The following is a 16,204-nucleotide window of genomic DNA, read 5'->3' as shown; positions in this document are numbered from 1 at the left end:
TTGACTTTACATGGTTGATTTTGCTCAAAACTACTTCCAAATGGTGGAGTATGGCCCTATAACCCATTGCTGAGCTTAGTAACACGTTTGCATTGAAATTGACAGAGATATCAACATTTCTTGTTTTTATGCCTGCAAAATGCTTTTCAGAGCGCCAGAATCACTTTTCGACCAACAACGTGTTTTTGACCTCACATTGTTGATTTCTCTCAAAACGAATGTATTCCACTTCCAAATGGTTTAGTATGGCCCAATAACCCTTTGGTAAGCTTAGTAACACGTTTGCATTGAAATTGACGGATATCAACATTTCTTGTTTTTATGCCTGCAAAATGCTTTTCAGAGCGCTAGAATCACTTTTCGACCAACAATGTGTTTTTGACCTTACATTGTTGATTTTGCTCAAAACTAATGTAATCCACTTCCAAATGGTTTAGTATGGCCTGATAACCCTTTAGTAAGCTTAGTAACACGTTTGAACTGAAATTGACAGATATCAACATCTCTTGTTTTTATGCCTGCAAAATGCTTTTCAGAGCGCCAGAATCACTTTTTGACCAAAAACGTGTTTTTGACCTCACATTGTTGATTTCTCTCAAAACGAATGTATTCCACTTCCAAATGGTTTAGTATGGCCTGATAACCCTTTAGTAAGCTTAGTAACACGTTTGAACTGAAATTGACAGATATCAACATCTCTTGTTTTTATGCCTGCTAAATGCTTTTCAGAGCGCTAGAATCACTTTTCGACCAACAATGTGTTTTTGACCTTACATTGTTGATTTTGCTCAAAACTAATGTAATCCACTTCCAAATGGTTTAGTATGGCCTGATAACCCTTTAGTAAGCTTAGTAACACGTTTGAACTGAAATTGACAGATATCAACATCTCTTGTTTTTATGCCTGCAAAATGCTTTTCAGAGCGCCAGAATCACTTTTCGACCAACAACGTGTTTTTGACTTTACATGGTTGATTTTGCTCAAAACTAATGTAATCCACTTCCAAATGGTTTAGTATGGCCTGATAACCCTTTAGTAAGCTTAGTAACACGTTTGAACTGAAATTGACAGATATCAACATCTCTTGTTTTTATGCCTGCAAAATGCTTTTCAGAGCGCCAGAATCACTTTTCGACCAACAACGTGTTTTTGACTTTACATGGTTGATTTTGCTCAAAACGAATGTATTCCACTTCCAAATGGTTTAGTATGGCCCAATAACCCTTTAGTAAGCTTAGTAACACGTTTGAACTGAAATTGACAGAGATATCAACGTTTCTTGTTTTTATGCCTGCAAAATGCTTTTCAGAGCGCCAGAATCACTTTTTGACAGACAATGTGTTTTCGACTTTACATGGTTGATTTTGCTCAAAACTACTTCCAAATGGTGGAGTATGGCCCTATAACCCATTGCTGAGCTTAGTAACACGTTTGCATTGAAATTGACAGAGATATCAACGTTTCTTGTTTTTATGCCTGCAAAATGCTTTTCAGAGCGCCAGAATCACTTTTCGACCAACAACGTGTTTTTGACCTCACATTGTTGATTTCACTCAAAACGAATGTATTCCACTTCCAAATGGTTTAGTATGGCCCTATAACCCATTGCTGAGCTTAGTAACACGTTTGAACTGAAATTGACAGAGATATCAACGTTTCTTGTTTTTATGCCTGCAAAATGCTTTTCAGAGCGCCAGAATCACTTTTTGACAGACAATGTGTTTTTGACTTTACATGGTTGATTTTGCTCAAAACTACTTCCAAATGGTGGAGTATGGCCCTATAACCCATTGCTGAGCTTAGTAACACGTTTGCATTGAAATTGACAGAGATATCAACGTTTCTTGTTTTTATGCCTGCAAAATGCTTTTCAGAGCGCCAGAATCACTTTTCGACCAACAACGTGTTTTTGACCTCACATTGTTGATTTCACTCAAAACGAATGTATTCCACTTCCAAATGGTTTAGTATGGCCCTATAACCCATTGCTGAGCTTAGTAATACGTTTGAACTGAAATTGACAGAGATATCAACGTTTCTTGTTTTTATGCCTGCAAAATGCTTTTCAGAGCGCCAGAATCACTTTTTGACAGACAATGTGTTTTTGACTTTACATGGTTGATTTTGCTCAAAACTACTTCCAAATGGTGGAGTATGGCCCTATAACCCATTGCTAAGCTTAGTAACACGTTTGCATTGAAATTGACAGAGATATCAACGTTTCTTGTTTTTATGCCTGCAAAATGCTTTTCAGAGCGCCAGAATCACTTTTCGACCAACAACGTGTTTTTGACCTCACATTGTTGATTTCACTCAAAACGAATGTATTCCACTTCCAAATGGTTTAGTATGGCCCAATAACCCTTTAGTAAGCTTAGTAACACGTTTGAACTGAAATTGACAGAGATATCAACGTTTCTTGTTTTTATGCCTGCAAAATGCTTTTCAGAGCGCCAGAATCACTTTTTGAAAGACAATGTGTTTTTGACTTTACATGGTTGATTTTGCTCAAAACTACTTCCAAATGGTGGAGTATGGCCCTATAACCCATTGCTGAGCTTAGTAACACGTTTGCATTGAAATTGACAGAGATATCAACGTTTCTTGTTTTTATGCCTGCAAAATGCTTTTCAGAGCGCCAGAATCACTTTTCGACCAACAACGTGTTTTTGACTTTACATGGTTGATTTTGCTCAAAACTACTTCCAAATGGTGGAGTATGGCCCTATAACCCATTGCTGAGCTTAGTAACACGTTTGCATTGAAATTGACAGAGATATCAACGTTTCTTGTTTTTATGCCTGCAAAATGCTTTTCAGAGCGCCAGAATCACTTTTTGACAGACAATGTGTTTTTGACTTTACATGGTTGATTTTGCTCAAAACTACTTCCAAATGGTGGAGTATGGCCCTATAACCCATTGCTGAGCTTAGTAACACGTTTGAACTGAAATTGACAGAGATATCAACGTTTCTTGTTTTTATGCCTGCAAAATGCTTTTCAGAGCGCCAGAATCACTTTTTGACAGACAATGTGTTTTTGACTTTGCATTGTTGATTTTGCTCAAAACTACTTCCAAATGGTGGAGTATGGCCCTATAACCCATTGCTGAGCTTAGTAACACGTTTGCATTGAAATTGACAGAGATATCAACGTTTCTTGTTTTTATGCCTGCAAAATGCTTTTCAGAGCGCCAGAATCACTTTTCGACCAACAACGTGTTTTTGACCTCACATTGTTGATTTCACTCAAAACGAATGTATTCCACTTCCAAATGGTTTAGTATGGCCCTATAACCCATTGCTGAGCTTAGTAATACGTTTGAACTGAAATTGACAGAGATATCAACGTTTCTTGTTTTTATGCCTGCAAAATGCTTTTCAGAGCGCCAGAATCACTTTTCGACCAACAATGTGTTTTTGACCTTACATTGTTGATTTTGCTCAAAACTAATGTAATCCACTTCCAAATGGTTTAGTATGGCCTGATAACCCTTTAGTAAGCTTAGTAACACGTTTGAACTGAAATTGACAGATATCAACATCTCTTGTTTTTATGCCTGCAAAATGCTTTTCAGAGCGCCAGAATCACTTTTCGACCAAAAACGTGTTTTTGACCTCACATTGTTGATTTCTCTCAAAACGAATGTATTCCACTTCCAAATGGTTTAGTATGGCCTGATAACCCTTTAGTAAGCTTAGTAACACGTTTGAACTGAAATTGACAGATATCAACATCTCTTGTTTTTATGCCTGCTAAATGCTTTTCAGAGCGCTAGAATCACTTTTCGACCAACAATGTGTTTTTGACCTTACATTGTTGATTTTGCTCAAAACTAATGTAATCCACTTCCAAATGGTTTAGTATGGCCTGATAACCCTTTAGTAAGCTTAGTAACACGTTTGAACTGAAATTGACAGATATCAACATCTCTTGTTTTTATGCCTGCAAAATGCTTTTCAGAGCGCCAGAATCACTTTTCGACCAACAACGTGTTTTTGACTTTACATGGTTGATTTTGCTCAAAACGAATGTATTCCACTTCCAAATGGTTTAGTATGGCCCAATAACCCTTTAGTAAGCTTAGTAACACGTTTGAACTGAAATTGACAGAGATATCAACGTTTCTTGTTTTTATGCCTGCAAAATGCTTTTCAGAGCGCCAGAATCACTTTTTGACAGACAATGTGTTTTCGACTTTACATGGTTGATTTTGCTCAAAACTACTTCCAAATGGTGGAGTATGGCCCTATAACCCATTGCTGAGCTTAGTAACACGTTTGCATTGAAATTGACAGAGATATCAACGTTTCTTGTTTTTATGCCTGCAAAATGCTTTTCAGAGCGCCAGAATCACTTTTCGACCAACAACGTGTTTTTGACCTCACATTGTTGATTTCACTCAAAACGAATGTATTCCACTTCCAAATGGTTTAGTATGGCCCTATAACCCATTGCTGAGCTAAGTAACACGTTTGAACTGAAATTGACAGAGATATCAACGTTTCTTGTTTTTATGCCTGCAAAATGCTTTTCAGAGCGCCAGAATCACTTTTTGACAGACAATGTGTTTTTGACTTTACATGGTTGATTTTGCTCAAAACTACTTCCAAATGGTGGAGTATGGCCCTATAACCCATTGCTGAGCTTAGTAACACGTTTGCATTGAAATTGACAGAGATATCAACGTTTCTTGTTTTTATGCCTGCAAAATGCTTTTCAGAGCGCCAGAATCACTTTTCGACCAACAACGTGTTTTTGACCTCACATTGTTGATTTCACTCAAAACGAATGTATTCCACTTCCAAATGGTTTAGTATGGCCCTATAACCCATTGCTGAGCTTAGTAATACGTTTGAACTGAAATTGACAGAGATATCAACGTTTCTTGTTTTTATGCCTGCAAAATGCTTTTCAGAGCGCCAGAATCACTTTTTGACAGACAATGTGTTTTTGACTTTACATGGTTGATTTTGCTCAAAACTACTTCCAAATGGTGGAGTATGGCCCTATAACCCATTGCTAAGCTTAGTAACACGTTTGCATTGAAATTGACAGAGATATCAACGTTTCTTGTTTTTATGCCTGCAAAATGCTTTTCAGAGCGCCAGAATCACTTTTCGACCAACAACGTGTTTTTGACCTCACATTGTTGATTTCACTCAAAACGAATGTATTCCACTTCCAAATGGTTTAGTATGGCCCTATAACCCATTGCTGAGCTTAGTAATACGTTTGAACTGAAATTGACAGAGATATCAACGTTTCTTGTTTTTATGCCTGCAAAATGCTTTTCAGAGCGCCAGAATCACTTTTCGACCAACAACGTGTTTTTGACTTTACATGGTTGATTTTGCTCAAAACTACTTCCAAATGGTGGAGTATGGCCCTATAACCCATTGCTGAGCTGAGTAACACGTTTGCATTGAAATTGACAGAGATATCAACGTTTCTTGTTTTTATGCCTGCAAAATGCTTTTCAGAGCTTCAGAATCACTTTTCGACCAACAACGTGTTTTTGACTTTACATTGTTGATTTCACTCAAAACGAATGTATTCCACTTCCAAATGGTTTAGTATGGCCCAATAACCCTTTAGTAAGCTTAGTAACACGTTTGAACTGAAATTGACAGAGATATCAACGTTTCTTGTTTTTATGCCTGCAAAATGCTTTTCAGAGCGCCAGAATCACTTTTTGAAAGACAATGTGTTTTTGACTTTACATGGTTGATTTTGCTCAAAACTACTTCCAAATGGTGGAGTATGGCCCTATAACCCATTGCTGAGCTTAGTAACACGTTTGCATTGAAATTGACAGAGATATCAACGTTTCTTGTTTTTATGCCTGCAAAATGCTTTTCAGAGCGCCAGAATCACTTTTCGACCAACAACGTGTTTTTGACTTTACATGGTTGATTTTGCTCAAAACTACTTCCAAATGGTGGAGTATGGCCCTATAACCCATTGCTGAGCTTAGTAACACGTTTGCATTGAAATTGACAGAGATATCAACGTTTCTTGTTTTTATGCCTGCAAAATGCTTTTCAGAGCGCCAGAATCACTTTTTGACAGACAATGTGTTTTTGACTTTACATGGTTGATTTTGCTCAAAACTACTTCCAAATGGTGGAGTATGGCCCTATAACCCATTGCTGAGCTTAGTAACACGTTTGAACTGAAATTGACAGAGATATCAACGTTTCTTGTTTTTATGCCTGCAAAATGCTTTTCAGAGCGCCAGAATCACTTTTTGACAGACAATGTGTTTTCGACTTTGCATTGTTGATTTTGCTCAAAACTACTTCCAAATGGTGGAGTATGGCCCTATAACCCATTGCTGAGCTTAGTAACACGTTTGCATTGAAATTGACAGAGATATCAACGTTTCTTGTTTTTATGCCTGCAAAATGCTTTTCAGAGCGCCAGAATCACTTTTCGACCAACAACGTGTTTTTGACCTCACATTGTTGATTTCACTCAAAACGAATGTATTCCACTTCCAAATGGTTTAGTATGGCCCTATAACCCATTGCTGAGCTTAGTAACACGTTTGAACTGAAATTGACAGAGATATCAACGTTTCTTGTTTTTATGCCTGCAAAATGCTTTTCAGAGCGCCAGAATCACTTTTTGACAGACAATGTGTTTTTGACTTTACATGGTTGATTTTGCTCAAAACTACTTCCAAATGGTGGAGTATGGCCCTATAACCCATTGCTGAGCTTAGTAACACGTTTGCATTGAAATTGACAGAGATATCAACGTTTCTTGTTTTTATGCCTGCAAAATGCTTTTCAGAGCGCCAGAATCACTTTTCGACCAACAACGTGTTTTTGACCTCACATTGTTGATTTCACTCAAAACGAATGTATTCCACTTCCAAATGGTTTAGTATGGCCCTATAACCCATTGCTGAGCTTAGTAATACGTTTGAACTGAAATTGACAGAGATATCAACGTTTCTTGTTTTTATGCCTGCAAAATGCTTTTCAGAGCGCCAGAATCACTTTTTGACAGACAATGTGTTTTTGACTTTACATGGTTGATTTTGCTCAAAACTACTTCCAAATGGTGGAGTATGGCCCTATAACCCATTGCTAAGCTTAGTAACACGTTTGCATTGAAATTGACAGAGATATCAACGTTTCTTGTTTTTATGCCTGCAAAATGCTTTTCAGAGCGCCAGAATCACTTTTCGACCAACAACGTGTTTTTGACCTCACATTGTTGATTTCACTCAAAACGAATGTATTCCACTTCCAAATGGTTTAGTATGGCCCAATAACCCTTTAGTAAGCTTAGTAACACGTTTGAACTGAAATTGACAGAGATATCAACGTTTCTTGTTTTTATGCCTGCAAAATGCTTTTCAGAGCGCCAGAATCACTTTTTGAAAGACAATGTGTTTTTGACTTTACATGGTTGATTTTGCTCAAAACTACTTCCAAATGGTGGAGTATGGCCCTATAACCCATTGCTGAGCTTAGTAACACGTTTGCATTGAAATTGACAGAGATATCAACGTTTCTTGTTTTTATGCCTGCAAAATGCTTTTCAGAGCGCCAGAATCACTTTTCGACCAACAACGTGTTTTTGACTTTACATGGTTGATTTTGCTCAAAACTACTTCCAAATGGTGGAGTATGGCCCTATAACCCATTGCTGAGCTTAGTAACACGTTTGCATTGAAATTGACAGAGATATCAACGTTTCTTGTTTTTATGCCTGCAAAATGCTTTTCAGAGCGCCAGAATCACTTTTTGACAGACAATGTGTTTTTGACTTTACATGGTTGATTTTGCTCAAAACTACTTCCAAATGGTGGAGTATGGCCCTATAACCCATTGCTGAGCTTAGTAACACGTTTGAACTGAAATTGACAGAGATATCAACGTTTCTTGTTTTTATGCCTGCAAAATGCTTTTCAGAGCGCCAGAATCACTTTTTGACAGACAATGTGTTTTTGACTTTGCATTGTTGATTTTGCTCAAAACTACTTCCAAATGGTGGAGTATGGCCCTATAACCCATTGCTGAGCTTAGTAACACGTTTGCATTGAAATTGACAGAGATATCAACGTTTCTTGTTTTTATGCCTGCAAAATGCTTTTCAGAGCGCCAGAATCACTTTTCGACCAACAACGTGTTTTTGACCTCACATTGTTGATTTCACTCAAAACGAATGTATTCCACTTCCAAATGGTTTAGTATGGCCCTATAACCCATTGCTGAGCTTAGTAATACGTTTGAACTGAAATTGACAGAGATATCAACGTTTCTTGTTTTTATGCCTGCAAAATGCTTTTCAGAGCGCCAGAATCACTTTTCGACCAACAATGTGTTTTTGACCTTACATTGTTGATTTTGCTCAAAACTAATGTAATCCACTTCCAAATGGTTTAGTATGGCCTGATAACCCTTTAGTAAGCTTAGTAACACGTTTGAACTGAAATTGACAGATATCAACATCTCTTGTTTTTATGCCTGCAAAATGCTTTTCAGAGCGCCAGAATCACTTTTCGACCAAAAACGTGTTTTTGACTTTACATGGTTGATTTTGCTCAAAACTACTTCCAAATGGTGGAGTATGGCCCTATAACCCATTGCTGAGCTTAGTAACACGTTTGCATTGAAATTGACAGAGATATCAACGTTTCTTGTTTTTATGCCTGCAAAATGCTTTTCAGAGCTTCAGAATCACTTTTCGACCAACAACGTGTTTTTGACTTTACATTGTTGATTTCACTCAAAACGAATGTATTCCACTTCCAAATGGTTTAGTATGGCCCAATAACCCTTTAGTAAGCTTAGTAACACGTTTGAACTGAAATTGACAGAGATATCAACGTTTCTTGTTTTTATGCCTGCAAAATGCTTTTCAGAGCGCCAGAATCACTTTTTGAAAGACAATGTGTTTTTGACTTTACATGGTTGATTTTGCTCAAAACTACTTCCAAATGGTGGAGTATGGCCCTATAACCCATTGCTGAGCTTAGTAACACGTTTGCATTGAAATTGACAGAGATATCAACGTTTCTTGTTTTTATGCCTGCAAAATGCTTTTCAGAGCGCCAGAATCACTTTTCGACCAACAACGTGTTTTTGACTTTACATGGTTGATTTTGCTCAAAACTACTTCCAAATGGTGGAGTATGGCCCTATAACCCATTGCTGAGCTTAGTAACACGTTTGCATTGAAATTGACAGAGATATCAACGTTTCTTGTTTTTATGCCTGCAAAATGCTTTTCAGAGCGCCAGAATCACTTTTTGACAGACAATGTGTTTTTGACTTTACATGGTTGATTTTGCTCAAAACTACTTCCAAATGGTGGAGTATGGCCCTATAACCCATTGCTGAGCTTAGTAACACGTTTGAACTGAAATTGACAGAGATATCAACGTTTCTTGTTTTTATGCCTGCAAAATGCTTTTCAGAGCGCCAGAATCACTTTTTGACAGACAATGTGTTTTTGACTTTGCATTGTTGATTTTGCTCAAAACTACTTCCAAATGGTGGAGTATGGCCCTATAACCCATTGCTGAGCTTAGTAACACGTTTGCATTGAAATTGACAGAGATATCAACGTTTCTTGTTTTTATGCCTGCAAAATGCTTTTCAGAGCGCCAGAATCACTTTTCGACCAACAACGTGTTTTTGACCTCACATTGTTGATTTCACTCAAAACGAATGTATTCCACTTCCAAATGGTTTAGTATGGCCCTATAACCCATTGCTGAGCTTAGTAATACGTTTGAACTGAAATTGACAGAGATATCAACGTTTCTTGTTTTTATGCCTGCAAAATGCTTTTCAGAGCGCCAGAATCACTTTTCGACCAACAATGTGTTTTTGACCTTACATTGTTGATTTTGCTCAAAACTAATGTAATCCACTTCCAAATGGTTTAGTATGGCCTGATAACCCTTTAGTAAGCTTAGTAACACGTTTGAACTGAAATTGACAGATATCAACATCTCTTGTTTTTATGCCTGCAAAATGCTTTTCAGAGCGCCAGAATCACTTTTCGACCAAAAACGTGTTTTTGACCTCACATTGTTGATTTCTCTCAAAACGAATGTATTCCACTTCCAAATGGTTTAGTATGGCCTGATAACCCTTTAGTAAGCTTAGTAACACGTTTGAACTGAAATTGACAGATATCAACATCTCTTGTTTTTATGCCTGCTAAATGCTTTTCAGAGCGCTAGAATCACTTTTCGACCAACAATGTGTTTTTGACCTTACATTGTTGATTTTGCTCAAAACTAATGTAATCCACTTCCAAATGGTTTAGTATGGCCTGATAACCCTTTAGTAAGCTTAGTAACACGTTTGAACTGAAATTGACAGATATCAACATCTCTTGTTTTTATGCCTGCAAAATGCTTTTCAGAGCGCCAGAATCACTTTTCGACCAACAACGTGTTTTTGACTTTACATGGTTGATTTTGCTCAAAACGAATGTATTCCACTTCCAAATGGTTTAGTATGGCCCAATAACCCTTTAGTAAGCTTAGTAACACGTTTGAACTGAAATTGACAGAGATATCAACGTTTCTTGTTTTTATGCCTGCAAAATGCTTTTCAGAGCGCCAGAATCACTTTTTGACAGACAATGTGTTTTCGACTTTACATGGTTGATTTTGCTCAAAACTACTTCCAAATGGTGGAGTATGGCCCTATAACCCATTGCTGAGCTTAGTAACACGTTTGCATTGAAATTGACAGAGATATCAACGTTTCTTGTTTTTATGCCTGCAAAATGCTTTTCAGAGCGCCAGAATCACTTTTCGACCAACAACGTGTTTTTGACCTCACATTGTTGATTTCACTCAAAACGAATGTATTCCACTTCCAAATGGTTTAGTATGGCCCTATAACCCATTGCTGAGCTAAGTAACACGTTTGAACTGAAATTGACAGAGATATCAACGTTTCTTGTTTTTATGCCTGCAAAATGCTTTTCAGAGCGCCAGAATCACTTTTTGACAGACAATGTGTTTTTGACTTTACATGGTTGATTTTGCTCAAAACTACTTCCAAATGGTGGAGTATGGCCCTATAACCCATTGCTGAGCTTAGTAACACGTTTGCATTGAAATTGACAGAGATATCAACGTTTCTTGTTTTTATGCCTGCAAAATGCTTTTCAGAGCGCCAGAATCACTTTTCGACCAACAACGTGTTTTTGACCTCACATTGTTGATTTCACTCAAAACGAATGTATTCCACTTCCAAATGGTTTAGTATGGCCCTATAACCCATTGCTGAGCTTAGTAATACGTTTGAACTGAAATTGACAGAGATATCAACGTTTCTTGTTTTTATGCCTGCAAAATGCTTTTCAGAGCGCCAGAATCACTTTTTGACAGACAATGTGTTTTTGACTTTACATGGTTGATTTTGCTCAAAACTACTTCCAAATGGTGGAGTATGGCCCTATAACCCATTGCTAAGCTTAGTAACACGTTTGCATTGAAATTGACAGAGATATCAACGTTTCTTGTTTTTATGCCTGCAAAATGCTTTTCAGAGCGCCAGAATCACTTTTCGACCAACAACGTGTTTTTGACCTCACATTGTTGATTTCACTCAAAACGAATGTATTCCACTTCCAAATGGTTTAGTATGGCCCTATAACCCATTGCTGAGCTTAGTAATACGTTTGAACTGAAATTGACAGAGATATCAACGTTTCTTGTTTTTATGCCTGCAAAATGCTTTTCAGAGCGCCAGAATCACTTTTCGACCAACAACGTGTTTTTGACTTTACATGGTTGATTTTGCTCAAAACTACTTCCAAATGGTGGAGTATGGCCCTATAACCCATTGCTGAGCTGAGTAACACGTTTGCATTGAAATTGACAGAGATATCAACGTTTCTTGTTTTTATGCCTGCAAAATGCTTTTCAGAGCTTCAGAATCACTTTTCGACCAACAACGTGTTTTTGACTTTACATTGTTGATTTCACTCAAAACGAATGTATTCCACTTCCAAATGGTTTAGTATGGCCCAATAACCCTTTAGTAAGCTTAGTAACACGTTTGAACTGAAATTGACAGAGATATCAACGTTTCTTGTTTTTATGCCTGCAAAATGCTTTTCAGAGCGCCAGAATCACTTTTTGAAAGACAATGTGTTTTTGACTTTACATGGTTGATTTTGCTCAAAACTACTTCCAAATGGTGGAGTATGGCCCTATAACCCATTGCTGAGCTTAGTAACACGTTTGCATTGAAATTGACAGAGATATCAACGTTTCTTGTTTTTATGCCTGCAAAATGCTTTTCAGAGCGCCAGAATCACTTTTCGACCAACAACGTGTTTTTGACTTTACATGGTTGATTTTGCTCAAAACTACTTCCAAATGGTGGAGTATGGCCCTATAACCCATTGCTGAGCTTAGTAACACGTTTGCATTGAAATTGACAGAGATATCAACGTTTCTTGTTTTTATGCCTGCAAAATGCTTTTCAGAGCGCCAGAATCACTTTTTGACAGACAATGTGTTTTTGACTTTACATGGTTGATTTTGCTCAAAACTACTTCCAAATGGTGGAGTATGGCCCTATAACCCATTGCTGAGCTTAGTAACACGTTTGAACTGAAATTGACAGAGATATCAACGTTTCTTGTTTTTATGCCTGCAAAATGCTTTTCAGAGCGCCAGAATCACTTTTTGACAGACAATGTGTTTTCGACTTTGCATTGTTGATTTTGCTCAAAACTACTTCCAAATGGTGGAGTATGGCCCTATAACCCATTGCTGAGCTTAGTAACACGTTTGCATTGAAATTGACAGAGATATCAACGTTTCTTGTTTTTATGCCTGCAAAATGCTTTTCAGAGCGCCAGAATCACTTTTCGACCAACAACGTGTTTTTGACCTCACATTGTTGATTTCACTCAAAACGAATGTATTCCACTTCCAAATGGTTTAGTATGGCCCTATAACCCATTGCTGAGCTTAGTAACACGTTTGAACTGAAATTGACAGAGATATCAACGTTTCTTGTTTTTATGCCTGCAAAATGCTTTTCAGAGCGCCAGAATCACTTTTTGACAGACAATGTGTTTTTGACTTTACATGGTTGATTTTGCTCAAAACTACTTCCAAATGGTGGAGTATGGCCCTATAACCCATTGCTGAGCTTAGTAACACGTTTGCATTGAAATTGACAGAGATATCAACGTTTCTTGTTTTTATGCCTGCAAAATGCTTTTCAGAGCGCCAGAATCACTTTTCGACCAACAACGTGTTTTTGACCTCACATTGTTGATTTCACTCAAAACGAATGTATTCCACTTCCAAATGGTTTAGTATGGCCCTATAACCCATTGCTGAGCTTAGTAATACGTTTGAACTGAAATTGACAGAGATATCAACGTTTCTTGTTTTTATGCCTGCAAAATGCTTTTCAGAGCGCCAGAATCACTTTTTGACAGACAATGTGTTTTTGACTTTACATGGTTGATTTTGCTCAAAACTACTTCCAAATGGTGGAGTATGGCCCTATAACCCATTGCTAAGCTTAGTAACACGTTTGCATTGAAATTGACAGAGATATCAACGTTTCTTGTTTTTATGCCTGCAAAATGCTTTTCAGAGCGCCAGAATCACTTTTCGACCAACAACGTGTTTTTGACCTCACATTGTTGATTTCACTCAAAACGAATGTATTCCACTTCCAAATGGTTTAGTATGGCCCTATAACCCATTGCTGAGCTTAGTAATACGTTTGAACTGAAATTGACAGAGATATCAACGTTTCTTGTTTTTATGCCTGCAAAATGCTTTTCAGAGCGCCAGAATCACTTTTCGACCAACAACGTGTTTTTGACTTTACATGGTTGATTTTGCTCAAAACTACTTCCAAATGGTGGAGTATGGCCCTATAACCCATTGCTGAGCTTAGTAACACGTTTGCATTGAAATTGACAGAGATATCAACGTTTCTTGTTTTTATGCCTGCAAAATGCTTTTCAGAGCTTCAGAATCACTTTTCGACCAACAACGTGTTTTTGACTTTACATTGTTGATTTCACTCAAAACGAATGTATTCCACTTCCAAATGGTTTAGTATGGCCCAATAACCCTTTAGTAAGCTTAGTAACACGTTTGAACTGAAATTGACAGAGATATCAACGTTTCTTGTTTTTATGCCTGCAAAATGCTTTTCAGAGCGCCAGAATCACTTTTTGAAAGACAATGTGTTTTTGACTTTACATGGTTGATTTTGCTCAAAACTACTTCCAAATGGTGGAGTATGGCCCTATAACCCATTGCTGAGCTTAGTAACACGTTTGCATTGAAATTGACAGAGATATCAACGTTTCTTGTTTTTATGCCTGCAAAATGCTTTTCAGAGCGCCAGAATCACTTTTCGACCAACAACGTGTTTTTGACTTTACATGGTTGATTTTGCTCAAAACTACTTCCAAATGGTGGAGTATGGCCCTATAACCCATTGCTGAGCTTAGTAACACGTTTGCATTGAAATTGACAGAGATATCAACGTTTCTTGTTTTTATGCCTGCAAAATGCTTTTCAGAGCGCCAGAATCACTTTTTGACAGACAATGTGTTTTTGACTTTACATGGTTGATTTTGCTCAAAACTACTTCCAAATGGTGGAGTATGGCCCTATAACCCATTGCTGAGCTTAGTAACACGTTTGAACTGAAATTGACAGAGATATCAACGTTTCTTGTTTTTATGCCTGCAAAATGCTTTTCAGAGCGCCAGAATCACTTTTTGACAGACAATGTGTTTTTGACTTTGCATTGTTGATTTTGCTCAAAACTACTTCCAAATGGTGGAGTATGGCCCTATAACCCATTGCTGAGCTTAGTAACACGTTTGCATTGAAATTGACAGAGATATCAACGTTTCTTGTTTTTATGCCTGCAAAATGCTTTTCAGAGCGCCAGAATCACTTTTCGACCAACAACGTGTTTTTGACCTCACATTGTTGATTTCACTCAAAACGAATGTATTCCACTTCCAAATGGTTTAGTATGGCCCTATAACCCATTGCTGAGCTTAGTAATACGTTTGAACTGAAATTGACAGAGATATCAACGTTTCTTGTTTTTATGCCTGCAAAATGCTTTTCAGAGCGCCAGAATCACTTTTTGACAGACAATGTGTTTTTGACTTTACATGGTTGATTTTGCTCAAAACTACTTCCAAATGGTGGAGTATGGCCCTATAACCCATTGCTGAGCTTAGTAACACGTTTGCATTGAAATTGACAGAGATATCAACGTTTCTTGTTTTTATGCCTGCAAAATGCTTTTCAGAGCGCCAGAATCACTTTTCGACCAACAACGTGTTTTTGACCTCACATTGTTGATTTCACTCAAAACGAATGTATTCCACTTCCAAATGGTTTAGTATGGCCCTATAACCCATTGCTGAGCTTAGTAATACGTTTGAACTGAAATTGACAGAGATATCAACGTTTCTTGTTTTTATGCCTGCAAAATGCTTTTCAGAGCGCCAGAATCACTTTTTGACAGACAATGTGTTTTTGACTTTACATGGTTGATTTTGCTCAAAACTACTTCCAAATGGTGGAGTATGGCCCTATAACCCATTGCTGAGCTTAGTAACACGTTTGCATTGAAATTGACAGAGATATCAACGTTTCTTGTTTTTATGCCTGCAAAATGCTTTTCAGAGCGCCAGAATCACTTTTCGACCAACAACGTGTTTTTGACCTCACATTGTTGATTTCACTCAAAACGAATGTATTCCACTTCCAAATGGTTTAGTATGGCCCTATAACCCATTGCTGAGCTTAGTAATACGTTTGAACTGAAATTGACAGAGATATCAACGTTTCTTGTTTTTATGCCTGCAAAATGCTTTTCAGAGCGCCAGAATCACTTTTCGACCAACAACGTGTTTTTGACTTTACATGGTTGATTTTGCTCAAAACTACTTCCAAATGGTGGAGTATGGCCCTATAACCCATTGCTGAGCTTAGTAACACGTTTGCATTGAAATTGACAGAGATATCAACGTTTCTTGTTTTTATGCCTGCAAAATGCTTTTCAGAGCGCCAGAATCACTTTTTGACAGACAATGTGTTTTTGACTTTACATGGTTGATTTTGCTCAAAACTACTTCCAAATGGTGGAGTATGGCCCTATAACCCATTGCTGAGCTTAGTAACACGTTTGCATTGAAATTGAC

Source organism: Gadus macrocephalus, chromosome 11, assembly GCF_031168955.1.
Source record: "Gadus macrocephalus chromosome 11, ASM3116895v1".
NCBI classification, from domain to species: domain Eukaryota; kingdom Metazoa; phylum Chordata; class Actinopteri; order Gadiformes; family Gadidae; genus Gadus; species Gadus macrocephalus.
This window is presented reverse-complemented; position numbering follows the sequence as displayed.